General features: G+C 41.0%; 1 pseudogene; it reads left to right on the top strand.

The window, feature by feature from the left end:
• The first annotated feature begins 423 nt into the window (after positions 1-423).
• Positions 424-22,325, top strand: LOC111980318 (retinal guanylyl cyclase 2-like; annotated as a pseudogene).
• The last annotated feature ends 1,431 nt before the right edge of the window (positions 22,326-23,756 follow it).

Below are 23,756 nucleotides of genomic sequence, written 5' to 3'. Positions count from 1 at the left end.
ACAGTTGGGAGTATTAATGACATTTTAAGCAATTTACATGACTATTTACAATGTAATTTGTTTATAATAATAACAAYAATAATTGGCATATCTGTTACATTCACTGAGACAATCGACACTAAATTTGTCCGGCAAGATATTTTATGTGAAACATATCTGCGACTCTGCGATGGTGGTCCTCAAGAGCCTTTGACAGTGATTTGTTGGTCCCCGGAATGGAAAGGGTTGGGAACTGCTGCACTACTGTATGACCCTGGGAGTGGGTAGAACACATTTCTCTATTTTCCGCTTCTTTCTCTTCTATCTGATCCCTTATTTCTTTCCCTCCCCCATGAGCCTGAACTGCACACTCACACTCCCACACTGTTAATTATGGATTAAAAGCTAAAGCGGGTTGAGAAGTCAAAGCTTGCCTGTCCTGCTCAGCCATTCCCTACCCTTCACCTGTTTTCTCTTACCAACTATCAGTCTATATACTGTATCTGTTATCAGAATGGGTGAATCTCACCCTTCTTCTTACATCCCTCTTAGTCCCTTGCTCCTAGGTTTGGGGCAGGTCCCAGTCCAAAACAGGGGCAGCAACTACTAGGACTAAATTACATGAAGCCTGTGAATTTGCTTGGATTTGTACAAAACAGATTCTTACAAGAGGATTCTAAAAACAAGAGGAACAATTTTAAACTGTTCTGATTTCCCCCATCCCCTTTCTTGGAATACTTTTTATTTTATATTTTCATGCGAAGATACTGTACCTGCTCTATTGCTGAATTTCAATCTCCTCGTCATCTGGATCCCTGCCATTCGAAGACCGAGAGCATCGATATGGCACTGTTATAGATAAACTAATCCAGGTCAGCAACACTTCCAATCTATATGATTTTGTTTTATTATGTTTTAGTACTTACTGTTTTTATTTCAATACATTCTAACCTAACTTGTATGCTGTTGTGCTGTCTTATAATGTAATTTATAATGTATACATATATCATTGTAAATGAATATATACAATTATAATGTATTTTTCTTTAATTCAAGGCTCATTTGTAAAAGAGACCATGGTCTCAGTATGACTCCCTGATAAAATAAAGGTTATATAAATACAAATTAATTATTCAGTCACTGGTTGAAATACTTAAAAAGGACTGAGCTTTTCAGGTAAAATCTTGTGAAATTTTTGTGCCCACCTGCATAGGTGTGTGTTCAGTAGGTGCTAATGTTTTCACTCCACAGAGATGGATCAACTTCATCTATTTCAGCTGCAGTGATATCAGGATACCTGGATTACACAGTTATATTACAATTTCAGATTCATAGAGGAATTTGTTTATGATGGATTCAATAATCCTAGAGTCACAGCATCACATTTTTGTTATACGATCAGTAAAGGTTTTATCACCAAGAGACTTGGTGCTGGATTTTTCATTCTATATTTATCCAGTATTCCTTCTTATAATGTGTTTCGTATCTCAAATCTTCACAGCTAATGTCATTCACTTGAATGTACTGGATGTCAAGTCATAATTTGATTTAAATACAACTAACATTGGATATGTTTCTGACATCAATACTGTAAATGGGACCATGAGGCCTGCATCACTTTACAGCTCATGTCATCACTACAGCTACTCTCACCAAAATGCCTGATGTTAAGCTGCCTGGAAAAGTCATGGAGATTCAAAAGTGGTAACTGAAACAGAAAATGCAGAAATCTGTGTCAAGATGGCACAAAGGAAACTTTTGTTGATATGCAAACTCAAACACTGAAGAAATACATTTATAATGGAGATTTATTGGTTGAGTGGTTTAGATGGCTTATACTTGTACTCGGGCTACAGCAATATTTTATGGTAACGCATCAGAGCAAGGGGATAGCCTACTGTAGGCCTTAGCCATTGCCATTATTAACTTTTGATGATAGCCATGTAGCTTAGCTATGGCTTGTACACTCTGTGCTAGCTGTATGTACTAGCTGCAACGCACAATAAACAATAACTTTATTGTTGTACACTCACCCAATTCAGCAACTTTTGACTTTAATAGACTAGAGATTTTTTGACACTGCTCAGACTTGCTCAGACTTTACTGAGAACCGGTCATGTTTTGTCATGTCAGCAGGGCAGAGTAAAAATAAAAAAAATCACTGAGGACACAGCTGCGGGAAGTAGGGTTGCTGAGGGTGATGCATCACTCCGTGAAAAAATCTGAATAAATTTTTTTGGAAAATAAAAATAGTTTTTCACAAAAGTAGTGCACTGGGCCTTTAATAATCCTGTATTAGCGGACGGATATAGCCGTCAACACCAGTGTCTACATATATGAAAATGGCACATCTCTACATTTTGTAGAAAAAAATATATAAAGTAAAAGAATTCTACCTGATGACATCTTCAAAAGTTAAAACGTTTTAAAAACAGTGATTTTCAAACACTATGCGGTGATGTGGGGAGCAAAAAAGTACCCTACCATTAGCTAGAAACTCGTTGCGTTTAAAATAAATAATGTAATCCAACCCTGTGATGCCACATAGAAGCATTTTTTAGGACCTGTCTTCTTATCTTTTTAACAACAGATAATAGAAACACACTTTTCATATGTACACTGGTTTGGTGCTGGAAATATGGAATATGAGCTTGAAAAGTGGCAGAATTTCCCTTTAAAGAGAGAGGAACAGTAGGCCTTCACTTTTTCTGTTTAACAAATACACTACATTAAAGTAAAACTGATAGTGAACGAGAGTAAAAAGCTTCGGAAAGCCTTAAATGAAATTTTGGGCAAAAAGGCTAACTCCGCTCCATCATTCATTGAATCAGACGGCTCATTCATCACAAACACACTGATAACTGCTTTAATAATTTTTTCATTGGCAAGATTAGCACATTTAGGCATGACATACCAGCAACAAACGCCAACACTACACATCCAAGTACAACTGATCAAATCCTGAAAGACAAGCATTGTAATTTTGAATTCCTTAAAGTGAATGTGGAAAGGTGCAAAAATTATTGTTGTCTATCAACAATGACAAGCCACCGGGGTATGACAATAATAGGATAATAGCGGAAGATATTGCCACTCCTATTTGCCATATCTTCAATCTAAGCCTACTAGAAAGTGTGTGCCCTCAGGGCTGGAGGGAAGCAAAAGTCATTCCGCCAACCATGAATATTAAAGACCCCTTTTGAATTTTCATTTTTGAAATTGTAACTTTATTTAACTAGGCAAGTCAGTTAAGAACAAATTCTTATTTACAATGACGTCCTACCCCAACCAAGCCCTAACCCGGACAACGCTTGGCCAATTGTGCGCTACCCTATGGGACTCCCAATCACGGCCGATTGTGATAGAACCCAGGATCGAACAAGGGTCTGTAGTGACACCTCTAACACTGAGATGCGCCACTCGGGAGCTCAAAGAGCTGACCAATCAGCCTCTTACTAACCCATAGTAAACTTTGGGAAAAAATTGTATTTGACCAGATACAATGCTATTTTACAATAAACAAGTTGACAACAGACTTTCAGTATGCTTAAAGGGAAGGACATTCAACAAGCACAGCACTTACACAAATGACGGATGATTGGCTGAGAGAAATTTATGATAAAAAGTTTGTGTGAGCTCTTTTGTTAGACTTCAGTGCGGCTTTTAACATTATCGATCATAGTCTGCTGCTGGAAAAACGTATGTATTATGACATTATACCCCCTGCTATATTGTGGATAAATATTTACCTGTTTAACAGAACACAGAGGGTGTTTTCTAATGGAAGCTTCTCCAGCATAATCAAGGTAGAATCAAAAGTTCCCCAGGGCAGCTGTCTAGGCACCTTACTGTAATGTTTGGAAAATATTTGGTAAAAGAGGATGATAGCGGTAAAAGTGGTAAAAGAGGATGATAGCAGTGCCGGTTATGTTATGTGTGATGATTGTGAGGTGCTATACATATTCGACAGTCACAAGACGGAACTTCAAATAACCTTATGGCATGTCAAGGAAACTGTAGCCTACAGTTTAGATTGGTTAAATGGAAACTGAAATCTGGACATTGACTAACCAGAATAACCTATGAATCAACATCCCTGTGTTTTGAGTTTTACAGGTGCTGCTCGTGGTTTAAACAAGAAAACAATAACTGGTTTGATAAAATGAACGAAGTTCTGCGCATGGCCTATATATGAAGGGCCAACATATATCAACTTTCACAGTGAATGCTTTTGTTTATACGTTTTGTGCAAATTAATTGAACATCACCTAATGCATCATAAAAAAATATTTTGCCTATTTAATGCAACCCTTGCTGTTAATAGATCGCAAAGCAGCATACAACTCAACTAAGCATTTGGAACAAGTTCACTTTCTCATCCATTGCCTAAAAACGCATATCAAGTGCAAGTTAGCTGTTTAGCTCATATCTGAAGGCTGGGGGCATTTAGGACGTCTTCTGCGGATCGCTAAAATATCCCATTAATTATGATCACACTTCCCCAATTCAAATATAATGGCGACACTATACCAATGATGGTTTGGTATGTTTTAGAAACTTTAGAACCAAGCTCGAGTTATCAGTGTAGCCTGTTATCGCCTGGATTTGTTGAAATATATTCACACCTAGAAAAAAACCTTAAGGATTCCGTCATAACTGTCCAATGGTCCAAAAAAAAGAGAGAAAGAATTACAGGGGGCAGTTTGGAAAAAAACGCATGCCGTCTGAATCGTCCTCTAGAATAACATATATTCTGGCGTAATAAATACATAACCAACGTTCTCTACTTTTGTCCTATATTTATATTGTATTTTATTTTTATCCCAGGCCCTCGTCCCCGCAGGAGGCCTTTTGCCTTTTGGTAGGCCGTCATTGTAAATAAGAATTTGTTCTTAACTGACTTGACTGGTTAAATAAAGGTTCAATAAAATAAAACATAAATAGTAATACTAGTCCCGTGAAAATAGGGCTATAGCCTAAATAATAACTCCTGCAGAATTAAGCAACACTTGCAGTAAAATTATAGACCAAATGTTGGCAAAATTTGGATTTGGGAACAGGAGTGGAGAAATATGATTTATTTCTTTCTGCATCTTGAGAGAATGCCATGTTCAGTTAGATACAATCTGTAGAGGTGTTGTCTTCATCATAAAACATAATAAAATCTGATAGCATTTCAACCACATAAAATATGCATCGAAGGTGATCTGAAATCTAATCAGAAACACTTTGAGCCGTTTTCACAGCTTTGTATTTCCTTACAACCGGTCAAACTGATGTCATTTGGACATTTTGCACAGAAAATCTTATCGTGTTTGCTCCGCAAAAGGTGATAGAAAACTTTACAGATGTCAACAAGATTGAAGCATTAGTTCTATCAATCTATTTGAGCAAGGGTTTAGTTAGTCTTCTAGGCTAGGGCAAAAGAGAAGCTACATGTATCTAATTATAGATCCTGGGAATGGGTAGAACACATTCCTCTATTTTCACCTTCTTTCTCTTCTATCTGATCCCTTATTTATTTCCCTCCCCCATGAGCCTGAACTGCACACTCACACTCCCACACTGTTAATTTGGATTAAAAGCTAAAGCGGGTTGAGAAGTCAAAGCTTGCCTGTCCTGCTCAGCCCTTCCCTACCCTTCACCTGTTTTCTCTTACCAACTATCAGTCTATATACTGTATCTTTTATCAGAATGGGTGAATCTCACCCTTCTTCTCACATCCCTCTTACTTCCTTGCTCCTAGGTTTGGGGCAGGTCCCTGTCCAAAACAGGGGCAGCAACTACTAGGACAAAATTACATGAAGCCTGTTGATTCAAGTTTACTAACAAATAGCCTATCAAAATGTAAGAAATTATATACAGAAACATATCTAAACCTGACAAAAAAATGTGTTCTTCAGTCTTTGACTGTAGACGATAGCACATTTTCTATGTTTGCGGGTTAGGGTTGGTTGCGGGACTCAGATATTCACTTTATCACATATAGTCAGGTGGTTGCAGATGGGTTATTAGCAATTGGAGACTGGTGCAGATGAACAAACAGTTGACCACCTACTATACAATGCTATACACGTTAGATACTACAGCGACTGAAATTACTGCAACACAAAGAGCTGCAGTTAGTTTCAGAATAGGTGGCAAGAAATAAATATTTCAAAAACTACAAGTGTTGTATTTGGAAGAAATCATTCACTAATCCCTAAACCTCAACTAAATCTTGTAATGAATAATGTGGAAATTGAGCAAGTTGAGGTGACYAAACTGCCTGCAGTAACCCTGGACTGTAAACTGTCATGGTCAAAACATGTTGATACAACAGTAGCTAAGATCCAGGAGAAGTCTGTCCATAATAAAGCACTGCTCTGCCTTCTTAACAACACTATCAACAAGGCAGGTCCTACAGGCCCTAGTTTTGTCACATCTGGACTACTGTTCAGTCGTGTGGTCAGGTGCCACACAGAGGGACTTAGGAAAATTACAGTTGGCTCAGAACAGGGCAGCACAGCTGGCCCTTAAATGTACATGGAGAGCTAACATTTGTATCAAGACTGCCCAAATTTGCCTAATTGGTTTATTAATACATTTTCAAGTTCATAACTGTGCACCCTCCTCAAACAATAGCATGGTGTTCTTTCACTGTAATAGCTTCTGTAAATTGAAAAGTGCAGTTAGATTAACAAGAATTTAAGCTTTCTGCCAATATCAGATATGTCTATGTCCTGGGAAATGTTCTTGTTACTTACAACCTCATGCTAGTCACATTAGCCTACATTAGCTCAACCTTCCCGTGGGGGACCCACCGATCCTGTGAAGGTTAGAAAAATTACAGTTGGCTCACAACACGGCAGCACAGCTGGCCCTTAAATGTACATGGAGAGCTAACATGAATAATATGCATGTCAATCTCTCCTGGCTCAAAGTGGAGGAGAGATTAACTTCATCACTACTTGTTTTTGTAAGACGAGTTGACAAGCTGAATGCACCGAGCTGTCTGTTTGATCTACTGGCACACAGCTCGGACACCCATGCATACCCCACAAGACATGCCACCAGAGGTCTCTTCACAATCCCCCAAAATACACCTTATGGAACAGCGGGGAGTGTGAAGAGACATATACAGGTACAGACACATGCATACACACACTAGCACACGCACTCTACACACACGTACATTGTAATATTGTTGTACGGTGGTATTATACATTTTGTTCTGTAGATATGTAGTGGTGTAATAATGTTATATGATGTACGGTTTTATATTTAGTTTTATGTGTGATGTAAGTGCGTTAATGTGTTTGGACATTGGCAGCAGCTAATGGTGATCCCTAATATATGCAAATACTACATACACAACACAATTTTAGCAAATAGTACTTTTAGTTTGAAATGAGCACTTTTCATTTGAAAACGTTTAGTTTGAAATGAGTACTTTTAAGCCCCACTTATACCTGGTTCTAACATATATAATTTTAATTATTTTTGTCCACATTCTGATTGTGCCCACATTTTCAGACAGGTGTAGACGATTAAAAGACTTATTGTGATCTGACTGTGATCAGATCAACCTGACCACCTCCGGAGGTGCTGTAGGTAGGCACGCATTCTGTCTGGATATCTTAAAAGTCTAGATGGATCTGGACAGTGACACCAATTAAATCATCATAATCCCGCCTTCTAAAATGATTGACAAGTGGCACCATTGAATTATGGCATCAATATGTGTTTTAAAATAAATGTTTAAAAAATATTGATAAAGAATAGCTGTCAAATAATTTGCATACAGTGAGGGACCAGGAAATCTGGTCACAATGCGGACACCGCGGATGGATATGAGACACATTTTAATACCATGTGTAGACATATTTCTGAAAATGTGGGCACAATCAGAATGTGCACAAGATCAGGACAAAGGATGCATGTTAGCACAAGGTATAAATGAGGCTTCTGTTAGAAAGTGAGAGGGCATGGGTCAAGGTGGTGACAATTTTAATTTTTTATTTTTTTATTTCACCTTTATTTAACCAGGTAGGCTAGTTGAGAACAAGTTCTCATTTGCAACTGCGACCTGGCCAAGATAAAGCAAAGCAGTGTGACACAGACAACAACACAGAGTTACACATGGAGTAAACAATAAACAAGCCAATAACACAATAAACAAGTCAATGACACAGTAGAAAAAAGAAAGTCTATATACAGTGTGTGCAAAACGCATGAGGAGGTAGGCAATAAATAGGCCATAGGAGCGAATAATTACAATTTAGCAGATTAACACTGGAGTGATAAATGAGCAGATGATGAATTGCAAGTAGAGATACTGGTGTGCAAAAGAGCAGAAAAGTAAATAAAATAAAAACAGTATGGGGATGAGGTAGGTAGATTGGGTGGGCTATTTACAAATGGAATATGTACAGCTGCAGCGATCGGTTAGCTGCTCAGATAGTTGATCTTTAAATGGACTTCTCTCTCAAAATCCAGTTAACTCCATCAGGGTTAAGGGTAAATTCCATTTAAATTCAGGAAATATTTAATTAAAATAAAATAAAATAAAATTGTATTGGTCACATACACATATTTAGCAGATGTTTTTGCGGGTGTAGCGAAATGCTTGTAACATTTTGCTACACACGCAATTGAGAAAGGAAACTGAAATTCCAAATTTCCTCAAAGGAATTTCAGTTTACTTCATGAATGGTCTGGATTTAAATGGAATTGACCCCAAACCTTAACTCCACAGTTCCATTGACAGGACATGATCTCATAAAAGGTAAGTGATTATCAGATCAAAGTTTATTGATGGTCTTCCTAATCCAGTTATTTCTGGAGTTATTACAGAGCGAGATAGAGGCCACCAGGGAAGGACAGGCTGACCAAGAGGTCACAGGGGGCGAGTGACTTCAGAGAAAGAGAAAGCGATAGGGACATGGAAGACAGATTACGAGCCACGTTATTTGGCACCGCTCACACCATGGCTAATGGCCCCCACCTGTGTCAGCAGCTAATCTGATTGCCACTTGCATGTCATGGAAGCTGCCTGGGCACAGAGCTGAGCATTGATTCAGCCATGGTTTCAGGGCACCCTGGTCTGAAGAGACAGATGGACTGAGCTCCTCCAACAACACATTACATTCTTATAATGGGGATAGTCTTTGTCAGTCTTGTTTACCAGTGATTTCTCTTACATCATTACTTCAAATGTTCATACAGTATTTTTGTTGTACAAAAGCAGTTTAGGGCTCTATTCAATCCGATCTGCTTTAGCTGACATCCGTATAGTGGTTGTTTTTGCAGTGTCAGAGGTGGAACTGCGTTGGATTATATAGCCTACCTAAAGCGGACATTGCCGTTGGCTGCACGGAGTCGCATTAACAGAAATCCCACACAGCCTTGTTTGCAAGTTCGAACAATGGAATGTGAGATGTAGAAATCCTAATAGAAATCCTAATTGAGCATAATTGTTTATATATAGCCTACACGTTCTCGTTCTGCCATTCTAACGCAAGTGGGGCGGGTGTAGCTTCGTGACAATGAGAGCAAGAGCAACTGCTCACCGATTTCGGTTCCAACCCAGTTCCACCTCTAACACTGTCTAAACATCTGCTCTGCAGGTGTCTGCTATCGCCAGTTAACGCTTGATCTGATTGAATCTAGACCTTTATATGTTGTGTAATGAAACTATATTAATGATAATACAATTATTATGGAAACAGTGCATTTCTGAGCTTCTGATGACATTGTAGCTCACCGACAAAGACAGAGCTTTCTCCTAGAAAATTGAGACAGAAGATAAAATATGCTTCAATATGTCTAATTTTGTTTTCTCTCACTCATATGTTCCATGGAAGCAGTGATGGCTGGGAATCCAGAGGTGACCTTCACAGCTCTGGGCTAATGCCCTACAGAGTTCTAGGGGGCAAAATCCCTTTCGTACACACACACACACTTCCGTCACTTCCAACCCTCCATTCCTCGTCTGTGGTGTCTGACTCTAGATAGAAGCCCTCTGGGACAATGGCATCTCACAGAAACTCTAGTTTCCTCCTCAACCTCTCCCACCACCCACGATGGACACAAGATCCCTTAATGAGGGAGAGAAGGAGACAAAGAAGGACAGAGGATACAAAAACAATGAACAGTCTGACCCCTGCATCGTCATCTGCGGTGCTACGCTCCAGAAGCTCGTGGGGAAACTGGCTGATGTTGCCCCTGCTGATGGCCACCTATCTACCCTGTGAGGCCTGGGGCGCCACTTTCACTGTGGCCATAATTGGGCCCTGGACATGTGACCCTATGTACTCCAAAGCCCTCCCTGACCTGGCTGCACGCCTGGCCACCGCCCGCCTCAACATGGACCCCTACACTAAGAAAGGCTACTGGTACGACTATACTCTCGTCAACGAGGACTGTAAAACATCCAATGCCCTGGCCCGCTTCTCCTCTCTGGAAAGCTATGGCTCGGCTTTCCTCGGCCCTACTAATCCAGGCTACTGCTCATCGGCTGCTCTGTTTGCAAAAAACTGGAATAAGCCCTTTCTGTCCTGGGGTTGCCTGAAACCAAACATGGAGGATGGACAGTATCCCACCTTTCACAGGCCCCTGCCTCTGTCCTCCCGGGTTCTGTTTTCTGTGCTGCGGTACTTCCGCTGGGCCCATGTGGTCATCGTGACGTCAGAGGCTGACCTGTGGGAGGCTACAGGACACGAGCTGGCAGCCTCTCTTATGGCCCTGGGCCTGCCGGTTATCAATGTGGTCACCATGGAGCCGAACAAGGATGGGCCCACAAAGGCCTTGAAAAGGATACGGGAGTTAGACCGTGTCAGAGGTGTGTATGCGCATTTGTATGTGGTTGTTTATGTGTGTGTGTGCATGCATGCGTTTGTGTGTGTGAATGTGTGACTTACTGTCATCTATTCCATTATAACACACTGCCACACTGCAATGACTAATAATGGTCTATTCTATTCCCTTCTTCTGTCCCCTACTTCCAACTTTACTACCTTCTTACTTTCCTCCTCCTCATCCTCCATTCTCCCTTCTCTGTCTCTGCAGTGGTCATCATGTGCATGCACTCAGCGTTGATCGGTGGTGAGGCCCAGTATCAGCTCCTAACCTCTGCCTCAAACATGCGCATGATAGACCGGGGCTATGTTTTCATCCCCTACGACACCCTCACATACTCGCTGCCCAAGGGCACAAACCTTCATGCTCTGACCAATGACAGCTTGTTGAGAAAAGCCTACGATGGAGTTCTCACCATCACCATGGATTCTGGTGAGAACACTTTCTATGAAAGCTTCAAAGATGCTCAGGAGAAATTTGAGATTCGCACCAGCACTCCACCAGATCAGGTGAGACATCCCAGAGKACAGCTCCTGAGGCATTCATCTAGTAATCATTCATCATTAGCCACACATGCCATGGACATGCAGTACTGTAGCAAGCACATTTGGTTGCACAACAGTCCTACTGAGTTGTAGTTCTTTAGAAACAGGTAACCTTAAGGTATTTGGACCTCTTAAACCTTAAAYCCAATGTTGTTGGAATGTTTCAGTATTGATGATAATGACCAGTGGTTTGTCAGTGTCTTGGCAATGGTAAATTTATCTATTCCTGTACTCCCTGCTTACCATCATCAAAACTCCTACTGCCAGTCTAAAGAGTCTACAGACAGATTCTTCAATAACAGCTGGTCAGATCAATGATTGATACATTGTCACCACTCTTCTCCCCTGACCTAGGTGTCTCCATTCTTCGGCACCATCTACAACATGATATTTTACATGGCCTATGCAGTAGAGAAGAGTCGCATGGTGGCTGGGCGCTGGGTGGATGGGGAGACCATGCTCCAGAGCGATGGAGGGGTTGACTTTGAGGGCTTCAACCAGCACATCTCATCCGATGAAGATGGGTTGGGGATGCTGGCTCGCTARGTGGTACTGGACTCTGACGGGGGAGACAAACTCTACATGACACACACTCTGGAAGCCCCCCATACCCTTGGCAAATTTGGGGCGGTCAAGTACAATGGGCGCTCCATCCACTTTGCTGGCAGTAGCCCCAGCACAGACTCCCGTTGCTGGTTCAGTCCATACATCACCTGCAGTTGGGGTAGGTGGTCTAGCATTGGGGTCAGTGATGTACCAGTAGCCTATGGTAAAATGAGGTTCGTGTTCCCTCAAACTCTTTCTCTTTATCACTCCCTCTATCCCCCTCTCTGCCTTAAGGAATGGACGCAGGTACTATCTTCTTTCTGTTCATCCTGTTCTGTGGGTTGGTTGGAGGTGGAGCTGCCTTTTATATGAAGTAAGTTAAGCTCAAACACATTGAGGAGTGTGTCAATCAGCTGCCTGTTTTGTCTTCTGCGTTGAACACATGCTTTTGTTTGTAATGAGGTTACTGATGTTTTGTGGTCTTGCCCTTTGTGTCTGTCCAGGAAAGGTGGCCAGATTGGAACTATCTTTGGAGGATCAGGGGGAGGAGGAAGGCCCTTAAAAGTAGTCTTGAATCTGGATGACCTGATTTTCATCAATACCCAGACCAGCCAAAAGGTCAGTGTGAGGTCTATGATACCATAAAGGCCAATTTGTGTGTGTGTGTGAGTTTGTGTCTGTTTAAAGTCCCTTATCTTTGATGGACTGTCTATTCTGAAGCCATTGTAATCTCTCTCTGTAAGTAGAAGCTGAATGAGGACAGTATGGTTAACAGTCAGCTGGACGTGAAGACGCCTCGCCACTCAGTGTCGGGACGAAGCTACTTTGGCTCCACCCCTGACAGTTCCAACGTCGCTGTCTTTGAGGTGGGTCACATGTCAATGTGGGGAATCTACTGTAAAAGGACAGAGACAGCAATCCAATATTCAAATGTTTGATGCCCTGCATGTAAGAAATAGTACTAATATGTAACTGGACCAAGTTCATATGTGATGATGCACACACTCAATGTTGATACTCTTGTCTTCTTGACAAACAGCAATGAACAAAAATATCTCTGTTTAGTGTCCTTGTTCCTAGCATTTTGGGTTTTCCAGATAAATATTTGCTAAACCTGTATATTCCACTAGGGTGACTGGGTTTGGTTGAAGAAATGTCCCAATGGAAACACTGTGTCAAGTGTCAGTGATGGCACTCAAAGTATTTTCACCAAGGTGAGTGACTGTCTGAGTGAGCCAGTCAAAACAGCAAGACATTGAATCTGTCTGCCACTGCACTGTTCCTCTGTCATAACCTACCTCTCTCTCTGTCCTCTCCCTCTCTCAGCTCAGGGACATGCGGKATGAGAATCTCAACCTGTTCCTTGGCCTGTTCCTCGACTCTGGTATCTTTGGTGTTGTGACAGAGCACTGTACCAGGGGCAGCTTGGAGGACCTTCTCAACAACGAGGACATGCGCCTCGACTGGATGTTCAAGTCCTCCCTGTTGATGGATCTGATCAGGGTAAGGAGCGAAACAACTCTCACGTTCATAGACATGTCTGACTATATCTCTCTCCTCATTGTTTAGACTCTGTCTCAATCCTTCCTTTCCCTCCCAGGGAATGAAGTACCTGCACAACCGTGATGTCATCCATGGGCGCCTGAAGTCCCGAAACTGTGTGGTGGACGGACGCTTCGTGCTGAAGGTGACTGAGTACGGCTTCAACGAGATCTTATCCACCCAGAGCATCAACTTTGACAAAGGCAGGCCTGAGGGTAAGTCCATAAGGACACATACACTACACTGAACATATCAGAGTCAGCAAATCCTCCTCCTTATCATTTACCAAGTCATTACACGAACAAAAGACACGTGTGTCCGTTTTCCCCCCTGGTCAGGTTATGTGATCACGAAAAACTCATGGCCTTAGTAATGTTCACTCTTATCACCATGATCCTTTTATGGGGCGGCAGGTAGCCTAGTGGTTAGAGCGTTGGACTTGTAACCGAAAGGTTGCAAGATTGAATCCCTGAGCTGACAACGTAAATTTTTTAAAAATAAATAACTGCCCCTGAACAAGGCAGTTAACCTACTGTTACTAGGCCGTCATTGAAAATATGAATTTGTTCTTAACTGACTTGCCTAGTTAAATAAAGGTAAAATAAAAAAGAAATAAAAAATCAAGATGTTTGAAGGAAGGTGAAACAAACCAGCCCTCTCTTGTCCCCTCCCTCCCTGGTCCACCTTGCAGATCAGCTGTGGACGGCTCCAGAGCTACTGAGGGACTCCAGTTTGATGAAGAGAGGATCGTTCCCAGGGGACGTTTACAGTTTCGCCATCATCATGCAGGAGGTCATCGCCCGCTGCGCTCCCTTCTGCATGCTGGACATGCCTCCCAAGGGTGAGAACTCATATCAAACAATACCACCATAACCTCATGTCAGATGTAAAACAAATACAGAAGGATGACCACCATGCCAATATGAACAGTACAATTATTGGAGATCATAGGAACCACCAAAGGTTTGAAAACACACAAAAAAATGCATCAGAAGTTGACAGTGTGTGTGTGTGTGTGTGTGTGTGTGTGTGTGTGTGTGTGTGTGTGTGTGTGNTGCAGGAGGTCATCGCCCGCTGTGCTCCCTTCTGCATGCTGGACATGCCTCCCAAGGGTTAGACCTCCTATCAAACAGTACCACCATACATGGGGCTAGTTGTGTCAGATGTAAAACAAAAACAGCAGGAATGGACTCCATGCCAATGTGAACAGTACGATTATTGGAGAGTATAGGTGTGTGTGTGTGTGTGTGTGTGTGTGTGTGTGTGTGTGTGTGTTTGACAGAGATCCTCAGTAAGTTGAAATCTCCCCCACCACTGTGTCGGCCCACTGTGTCAGCGGATGAAGCTCCACTAGAGGTGATCCAGGTCATGAAACAGGCCTGGAGTGAGGAGCCAGACAAGAGACCCACCTTCGAGGAGATCTTCAAACAGGTACTTTACTGTACACAAACATACACAAAGCTACACATATACAGTCAGGTACAAAATTATTGCATAAAATAAATAATACAAATACTGAACTATATTGTATGCTAAAAAAATGGGAACATTTTATTATTTTATACTAATACAATTACTCAGAGAAAGATTTTGTTTAACAAGTAACATTTTTTTCTCTCAAAAAGATAGGGGTTAAAATTATTGACACCCCTGTTTTCAATACCTTTCAATACCTCACCTTGCGAGAATAACAGCACTGAGCTTTTATCCCAAAAATAGTATGAGATTGGGAGGGAGCTTGGACCATTCAGAATCTTTCCAGATCCTTGATATTCTTTGTCTGCACTTATGGGAGGCCCTCTAAATTCAAACCACAGATTTTCAGTGGGGTTTAAGTCCAGAGACAGATGATCATTACAAAATGTAGATTTTTGTGGTCAACTAACAATTTCTTTGTGGATTTTGATGTGTGGTTTGTGTTATTGTCTTGCTGGAAGGTCCACTTGCAGCCATGTTTCAGCCTCCTGGCAGAGGCAACCAGGTTTTTGGCTAAAATGTCCTGGTACTGGGTCAAGTTCATGACGCCATTCACCCCAGGACCAGTGAAAGCAAAATAGCCCCATAACATCAAAGATACACCACCATATTGTACAGTAGGTATGGGATTCTTTTCTGCTTATGCATCCTTATTTCAATGTCAAATCCACTACTGGTGTGCGTGGCCAAAGAGCTCTATTGCACCGGTTCCAATGCCGTTTAGCAAACTCCAGAGGTTTGCATTTGTTGGATGACATGAAAATAGAGCTATTTGGCCACGCACAACAGCGGTGGGTTTGGCATCAAAATAAGGATGCATAAGCAGAAAAGGACCCCACACCTAATGTAAAATATGGTGGTGGATCTTCGCAAGGTGAGGTATTGATAGGTTTTGAAAACAGGGGTGTCAATAATATTTTTGGGTGAAAAATATTATTATTTGTCAAACAAACATATAATGTAGCTCAGTATTTGTATTATTTATTTTATACAGTCTTTTTTGCCCATCTTAATCAAAAGTGCCAATAATTTTGGACCTGACTGTACATAAACACACAAATATACTTTCATAGACACGCACAAACCTGAACACAACAAACCTGAACATCGTCGTCTCAAGCTAACAAAAACTCAAAACAACATGCTTTTTGTGACCAACTTTTTATTTAGGTTTGTCATTAAAAAAAAAATGAGGGGGGGGCGGGGGTTACATATACAAAAAAACAATCAAAGAAATGCATATTAAGATAACCCAAACCCATCCCCCCTCAGTCCCCATCCACCTGCCCGCATCCTCCCTCCCCATCCGGAAACCAGGCCTCCTAACAAGAACTCAAAATGACATGCTTTTGTGAACCATATTACAGTAATATGTAACACACTTCACCCCCTCCTTACTGCATGCTGTATGTTTTCCCTTTCATCCCTTAGTTCAAGAGTATAACCAAGGGAAAGAAGACCAACATCATAGACTCCATGCTGCGTATGTTGGAGCAGTACTCCACTAACCTTGAGGACCTGATCAGGGAGAGGACAGAGGAGCTGGAGGTGGAGAGGAAGAAGACTGATAACCTGCTGGCCCAGATGTTGCCCAGGTCTGTGCCCCTCTCCTGACACTTCAAATTAAAAGCTGCACATGTCTATTTGCGACATCACTTTTTTTTTTTTTTTTTTTTTTACTGTATTGAGAATATAGTGTTTTCGTCCATTGGTTGCGTGTCATTTATTCTCTACCTACACTCCTAACCTCCATCCTATCCACATCTGCATCCCTCTATCCACTCCTTTGTATTGTCTAACCCAATAGGTCTGTGTGCCTGGCCCTGAAGACGGGCAAGCCTGTGAGACCAGAGCACTTCTCTGAGGTCACTCTGTACTTCAGTGACATTGTGGGCTTCACCACCATCTCTGCACTCAGCGAGCCCATTGAGGTGGTAGACTTACTCAATGATCTCTACACACTCTTTGATGCCATCATCGGGCAGCATGATGTCTACAAGGTGAGTATCCTGTCCTGCTGCAAGAGAGTTGTGTCCTATATTAGTGATGCAATGGAAGCTTGTTCTAGTTTTAATACAAATCCTGGAAGTAAATGGGTGCATTTCTTAGTGTGTACGAGTTTGTGTCACTGACTCCTTCCTATGTGATAAAAAAAATCCCAATTGGGACAATAAAGATATTTCATTTATTTTATTGAACCTTTATTTTATCAGAGAGTCATACTGAGACCAAGGTGTCTTTTACAGATGAGCCCTGATTTACATAAATTATAGAAAATACACTCATCGAAAGATGAGTACAAAATGCAACCAGTAAGAAAAACACAGTCATACAAAACAAACACATTCATCAGTAATAAGGTCCTAAATCAGCTTTCTGAATTGCCCTAGAGGCACCACAACATCACATTTAAGAACATTTTGAAGATTGTTTCACAAATAAGATGCAAGAAAACTAAAAGCTGATTTCCCTAACTCAGTAGAGACCAAAGGACTTTTTGTAAAAAGGCTTTAGAAATTAAAACATAAGAATGTATCAACCTATGTGACAACAGAGGGCCAACCAACTTTCTGGTAGAGAATGCAGTGATGAGTACTAATAATAAATAATAAAGCGCAGTGCACTATGATAAACTGCATCTAATGGGTTTAATGAAGTGGCAGCTGCGTTCATATAGATGATGTCGCCATAGTCTAGGACAGATAGGAACGTCAACTGAATAATCTACTTTCTACTATTTAGCGAGAGTCAGGACCTATTTAGACTATTATTATTATGATATTATTATATTGATATATAACATTGATTGATTGTGTGTACTTCAGGTGGAGACCATCGGAGATGCGTACATGGTAGCCTCTGGAGTTCCAAACCGGAACGGTAGACGCCACGCAGCTGAGATGTCCAACATGTCCCTGGACATTCTCCACTGTATTGGAACCTTCAAGATGAGGCACATGCCTAACGTCAAGGTCAAGATTCGTATCGGCCTGCACTCTGGTGGGTGACCCATCTCAAATCATTTGTCATATTGTTATCCTCTGAATCACTGTTCATAATGTAGACAGATTGACTATCCTTTTGTCTTTAAAGCCATAATTCTTCATTTGTTTTTCAGCCAAATGGTAACCCCGCTACTTAGTTTGCTAAAAAGCTGGGTGATAATATAATAATAATAATAATACATGCCATTTCGTGCTTACATGAGGCTGAAGAAATGTTACTCTCAAATTCATAGATGGAGCTATGGATAAAATGACTGTCAGTCCATGAGGTCAACTGCTATAGATTGCAGTTCATGCATGAGCAACAAAGTCAACAGATGAATTGTAAAATTCAATACATAAGCAAACTACACCTTTGCTACATTATATTGGYAAAAAAACTGAGAATGAGTACATTCATTCAATCCTTGTATTGGAATTCTCTGGAACATGGCATTAACGTCAGAGTATTGGTCAAAAGTGTATTTTTACCTGATCCCCGTCTAGAACATATTCCTGGAACTGTGAAATGTCATCCACTTAGCCCTGTCATCCTATTAGTCTCCACTGCCTAATGCTTTCCTGTTACTCTACCCTACCAATTAATATGGAATGTTTTACACATTTCTAGTAACACAGAGATGGCTACTTTTAGGTATGAAAAAGGACAACTCAGAAATAACACAATGGCATAAAATAAAAATATTCTGACGTCTCTTCTAAAGATATTCTGCAATCAAACTGATCAAATGAAGTTAATTTGCTATTTCTTTGCTCCAGAGACTTTTGTGAGACATATTGTAGGCTCTTTGAATAACTCATGAATCACAAGTTATAAATCAGGAATTATGTTGCTTCTGATCTTCTTTATTTTTTTTAACCTTTATTTAACTAGGCAAGTCAGTTAAGAACAACTTCTTATTTACAATGATGGCGTATCAAAAGGAAAAAGGCCTCCCGCGGGGATGGGGGCTGTGAGAAAAATAGAAAAATAGGACAAAACACACATCACGACAAAAGAGACACCGCAACACTACATAAAGAGAGACCGAAAACAACAACATAGCATGGCAGCAASACAACATGACACCAACATGTCAGCATGTGTATCATCTGTGTTTGTGTCTGTGTCCATCAGGCCCTGTGGTGGCAGGTGTGGTGGGTCTGACGATGCCTCGGTACTGTCTGTTCGGGGACACTGTCAACACAGCCTCTCGAATGGAGTCTACGGGGTTGTGTGAGTACCTCACATTCGTTCTTTGACCAGTCACCACTGAAATCACGCTGTGTGAGGCCACTAAGGATAGGGACAGGTGTATGGCAGTTTGTGTGCCCGCAACACTAAAGAGGTTTATTGTAAGCAGTGCTGACTAATCCTTTAAGACTATCAGTGGAATTAGTGGGCAAATTCAGGGTTTAAAGGCCCAGTGCCATTAACAACATGATTTTTCTGTGTTTTATATATACTTACTCACCATGAGACCTTCAGTTTCTTGGCAATTTCTCGCATGGAATAGCCTTCATTTCTCAGAACAAGTATAGACTGACGAATTTCGGAAGAAAGTTCTTTGTTTTTGGCCATTTTGAGCCTGTAATCGAACCCACAAATGATGATGCTCCGGATGCTCAACTAGTCTAAAGATGGACAGTTTTATTGCTTCTTTAATCAGAACAACAGTTTTGTGCATAATTGCATAACATAATTGCATAACATAATTGCATAACATAATTGCAAAATGGTTTTCTAATGATCAATTAGCCATTTAAAATTATAAACTTGGATTAGCTAACACAACGTGCCATTGGAACACAGGAGTGATGGTTGCTGATAATGGGCCTCTGTACGCCTATGTAGATATTTCATAAAAAATCTGCCGTTTCCAGGTACAATAGTCATTTACAAAATTAACAATGTCTACACTGTATTTCTGATGCATTTGATGTTATTTTAATGGACGAAAATGTTGCTTTTCTTTCAAAAACAAGGACATTTCTAAGTGACCCCAAACTTTTGAATGGTAGTGTATATCTAGGGTATTTGTAGAGGTAAGGGGCAAACAGTATAGTAGCTATAGTAAGTAATTACTATTGTAGGTGGCAAAAGAGAACAGTACAGCTCACTTCTACTCCCACCAAGTGGCCATAGATATGAATTGCTGCACAAAGAGTCAATGGACTCTTTCTGTCAAAAATGTTCTTGTGAATATATGGGCTCAAACACAATAGATTACCTTGTGTTGCTCTACACTAAATCAGTATATGGTCAACCATATAAATGAATCAAAGTCTAAATATATGTAGGATATGTGTGTGCAGCATGAGTTCATAATGTTGATACTCTTTAGACAAATAACTAATGGTAATTGTTTACATTGAAAAAACTGTCAGAATATATGAAGACTAATGCAGCCTTTGTGGTTGCTGTTGTTGTTTGATATCCCAGCTTACAGAATCCATGTCAACCAGAGCACAGTCGATATCCTGCATGAACTAAAAATGGGCTACAAAGTAGACACCAGGGGCATGACAGAGCTGAAGGTAAATACACACACACACACACACACACACACACACACACACACACACACACACACACACACACACACACACACACACACACACACACACACACACACACACACACACACACACACACACACACACACACACACACACACACACACACACACACACACACACAGAGACAAGACAGAGAGACCCAAACAGTAAATTAATCTAACTCACTACTTATTCTGTTATTCCCTATTTATATTTCAGGGGAAGGGAGTTGAAAACACTTACTGGTTGGCTGGGAGAGCTGGGTTTGACAAGGTTCTGCCCATACCGCCTGACCTTACTCCAGGGTAAGATTTAACATGCCTTCCTGCTCTATTTACATTGTGCTTTATGTTTGCCCTAACTAAACTSTCATTGACTCTCAGTCCTGCTGGGTCCTTCTGCCAGCCCCCTTGTCAGTAATACTTATGCAACCCTGTTTGTGTCAAAACAGTTGATTTTCATCTAGCTAAGTCACTGTGGATATAGAGGATAAGATGTCAGAAAATAATTGAGAAAAAAATGATAATGTGCCGACCCATTTGTCAGATTGCGTGGTTGGAACTAACAGTTTTCTAAATCATAATTTCTCATTCTATTTCTATGTGCTGCTGACATGACCATTGTGTCGTGGTTCAGTTCACACGCTGACCCAAATGTACAATTCCTCATCTACCACCTGTTTAATCCATGTTTAATTCATCTGTGTCTCCCACTGCACTACGTAATGTGTGATGAACGCTCTGCCTGGCAGGCAGCAAACATGTAGTCTTTCAACACATTACCCTGGTGGTCATTTAGCCCTGTCCACATTTTAGAACTGTGTTAAGAGTTCAAACTGAGACACGGTTGTCACCAGCAGTTGCTGAAAACAGTTGTCATTGTGAACAGGGCTTTTGTTGCTTCATATGCTGGGATATTCTGAGTGCTCAGTGTGCACTACCAATCGAATAAGCCTTSTTTCTTTGACTTTCCTCAGGGCAAGTAACCATGGCATCAGTTTGGAGGAGATTCCTCCAGATAGAAAACAGAAATTCCTTGACCGGCAGGCGAGGAATAAGTAGCCTGTAAGGTACGCCTGGTTTACCTATCAAATTCTAGATTTACAATGACTTTATTTCCCCAAATGGTTTGTAACATGAGTGATGTCAATTCAGGTACATACAAATCCATTGTTCTGCATTAACGATATCCTTTTAATTGATAATATATGAGATTATTTTCCACAGATAGTGTGGCCCAGTCCTACCTGTTGGAGTGAAAGACCAGAGAGGTGAATAGAGCAGGTTGGTAGAGAGGAGAGGATGGGTTAGGGGTGCGTCTGACAGACAGTCTGTCGCATCCCCCCATGTATCCTGTCAGGAGTGCTGATCCACATTGCACAAATAAGCCAAAGTTGGAGAGACACTGTCTGTCTTCAACACATTACATTTGTTGCACAGAGCAAAGATACGTTTAAACAAGAGTTTATTAAATGTACTGTAGAGCATATGTGGGAAACAGGAATGATAAATAAAGGGGTATTACAATCATGCACCAAAATACCAAATACACTACAAAAGTATGTGGACACCCATTCAAATTAGTGGATTCGACTATTTCAGACACACCCGTTGCTGACAGGTGTATAAAATTGCACACACAGCCATGAAATCTCTATAGACAAACATTGGCAGTGGAATGGCCCATACTGAAGAGCTCAGTGACTTTCAACGTGGCACCATCATAGAGTGCCACTTTTCCATCAAGTCAGTTCTTGATTTTCTGCCCTGCTAAAACTGCCCCGGTCAACTGTAAGTGCTGTTATTGTGAACTGGAAATATCTAGGAGCAACAACAGCTTAGCCGCGAAGTGGTAGACAACACAAGCTCACAGAACGGGACTGCCGAGTGCTGAAGTGCTTAGCGTGTAAAAATCGTCTGTCCTCYGTTGCAACACTCACTACAGAGTTCCAAACTGCCTCTAGAAGCAACATAAGCACAAGAATTGTTCATCAGGAGGTTCATGAAATTGGTTTACATGGCCTAGCAGCCGCACACAAGCCTATGTTCACCATGCGCAAAACCAAGCGGCGGCTGGAGTGGTGTAAAGCTCGCCACCATTGACCTCTGGAGCTGTGGAAAAGTGTTTTCTGGAGTGATGAATCATGCTTCACCATCTGGCAGRCCGACGGACTAATCTGGGTTTGGCGGATGCCAGGACAACGCTACCTGCCCGAATGCATAGTGCCAACTGTAAAGTTTGGTGGAGAAGGAATAATGGTCTGGGACTGTTTTTCATGGTTCGGGCTAGGCCCKTTAGTTCCAGTGAAGGGAAATCTTAATGCTACACCATACAATGACATTGTAGACGATTATGTGCTTTTAACTTTGTGGCAACAGTTTGGGGAAGGCCCTTTCCTGTTTCATCATGACAATGCCCCTGTGCACAAAGGGAAGTTCAGTGAGATCGATGTTGAAGAACTTGACTGACCTGCACAGAGCCCTGACCTCAACCTRATCGAACACCTTTGGGATGAATTGGAACATCAACTGCGAGACGGTTCTAATCACCAAACATCAGTGCCCGACCTCACTAATGCTCTTGTGGCTGAATGGAAACAAGTRCCCGCAGCAATGCTTCAACATCTAGTGGGAAGCCTTCCCAGAAGAGTGGAAGCTGTTATAGAAGCAAAGGTGGGACCAACTCCATATTAATGCCCATGATTTTGGAATGAGATGGTCGACTAGCAGGTGTCCACATACTTTTAGCCATGTAGTGTATATTGATGTACTGTAGGAGTCACTGTAGAATYAAAGCATCACAGGACAAACATGGGAAGAGATGGACTTCTTGAAAAAAACGTTAAATGTCCATTATATCATGTATAATATACTGTATTTATCTCTACTGTCTATTTTGCTTTGTAGAAATATTGGACAGATTTCATTTTAAACACTCCAATGGTGAATGAAAAGTATTCATACTCAACTATATGACATGCGTATATTAAAATGTAGCATGCACTGTAATGTATCTAACCTGTTATATTTAAGTTTGGTACCGTCGTCTCTCACAATAATACAGTACATCGATCTTAGAATTTTTTTTTTTTTACAGGTATAAGGTAGACTGTTACAGAATTTGGTCCAAGGCGTTCTCTGTTTTTTATTTTCTTATTGTCCTGCTTCAGTAATTAACGCCTTCTAATTGTTTGAATGATAATTTAGAAAATTCAACCCATTAGAAAATATTCATTCATATTATTTTCACAAATTTGCCAGTTGGGACATTAATTGAATCATTTTCA

Source organism: Salvelinus sp. IW2-2015, linkage group LG20 (assembly GCF_002910315.2).
Source record: "Salvelinus sp. IW2-2015 linkage group LG20, ASM291031v2, whole genome shotgun sequence".
NCBI lineage: Eukaryota > Metazoa > Chordata > Actinopteri > Salmoniformes > Salmonidae > Salvelinus > Salvelinus sp. IW2-2015.
The sequence above is the reverse complement of the archived record's forward strand: the minus strand, read 5'-3'. Positions and strand labels throughout refer to the sequence as shown.